At 29.9% G+C, this 1,562-nt stretch overlaps 1 non-coding gene across 1 annotated transcript; it reads left to right on the forward strand.

Moving 5' to 3' along the window:
• Nucleotides 1–957: 957 nt before the first annotated feature.
• Nucleotides 958–1,076, forward strand: LOC120595079 (5S ribosomal RNA). Its single transcript, XR_005650765.1, has one exon. It is a non-coding gene; the product is annotated as a 5S ribosomal RNA (ribosomal RNA).
• The last annotated feature ends 486 nt before the right edge of the window (nucleotides 1,077–1,562 follow it).

Here is a 1,562-nt window from a genome sequence, read left to right on the forward strand (position 1 = left end):
GAAGTACAACCAGAGAAAATATAAGGTTAAAATATTTTGGAATGTCAGAACATAAAGTGGATTTTTAAATAAAATTATAACTTTTACATATCATTTTTTAATGTAAGACAATAATCAACATTTGTAAAACAGAAAACATAAAATGGAAATAAAATATCAACTAATTTTTACATCATCTACTCTTCAAATAAAGATTCCAAAGTTTGTAAAATTTAGTATTTTATTTAGCATTTAGTATTTGCATTTAGAGCTAAATGTAAATTTAAAGCTAAGGATTTGGCGTTATATTTAGTATAAGCTTATCATGATTCATTGATAAACTATAGAACCTTATAGTTTACCAAGGTTCAGTAAAGGGTCAATAGTTATAAGTATCTCATTTTTCATTCTGGCTCATTGTTCTCTTAATAATATGTGTATCTGATAATTACACATTAATCCTAAAACTGCAATTGCCAGAAGGAGAAAAAAAAAAAAACAACACGCGATTTCAAGGATTATTGCAATGATTTGCCATAAGAATTCTGTACAAAACCAAAAAGCAAAATATATAGTAAGCATAGAGCACAGCAAAGCTCTGAGTAATTTGCCTGATCTTCAACTTTTGCTGAGAAAACAGAATTAGAACAAAATGGAAATTTAATCCAGAGTTTAAAATTGATATCACTATTTACTGTGATCACAAATTTCACTGAATATTATATTTACATATACCCCTCGATTTATAAAGAACCATACACATCAAATATGTACAGACACAATTGTCATTATATTTTTCTTACTTGATATTATAATGTTTTCAGAAAACAAGAAAACAAACAGAAAAAACTTTACCTCTTTTTTTATGAGTTAGATGTCTTTTATCCTTCTGCTTGGGCAGTTTTAGCTCCACATACATAATTCTCTCCTCACTTATTTCTGAGGGCTGCAGGCAAAAAAACACAGAATCCCTTGCAGGCCTACGGCCATGCCACCCTGAACAAGCCCGATCCTGTCTGATCTCGGAAGCTAAGCAGGGTCGGGCCTGGTTAGTACTTGGATAGGAGACCACCTAGGAAGACTGGGTGCTGTAGGCATAAAAAATAAAAAATAAGGGTGTTAAACTGACAAAGTCCTTGCAATCTGAGGTCAACCAAGGGTTGCCTCACATAAAAAAAAAAAAGAAAAGAAAAAAGAATCCTTTGCAGTGTTTCATAAGGCAAAATTAATAACAGTGAAAAATGGCAACATTCATCATGAAGTAAAAGGAAGAACTAAATGACTAATAAGCATAATAGACTTAAATAAACAAGTTAGAGTAACCATTTATCTGGGAGTGTTAGAAAAAAATAATTTTTTTTAATTTTTTGTGATGCCTTAAAGCAGAGGTCTTACACAATTGAATAATTGAGCATGTATGTTGCTTTCATTGTTTTTAAAATAATTTAATTCACTGCCAAAATTTAAAAACTGATGTAATTTATATTCACATAAAAATCTGGATTTATATCATCTTTTAAAATTTTATGTTTTATCACTTAGTGCCTATGTTATGCCAAATGGTAACTATATTCTGACATCGA

This window comes from Pteropus medius, unplaced genomic scaffold (genome assembly GCF_902729225.1).
Source record: "Pteropus medius unplaced genomic scaffold, Ma_sr-lr_union100, whole genome shotgun sequence".
Lineage (NCBI taxonomy): Eukaryota > Metazoa > Chordata > Mammalia > Chiroptera > Pteropodidae > Pteropus > Pteropus medius.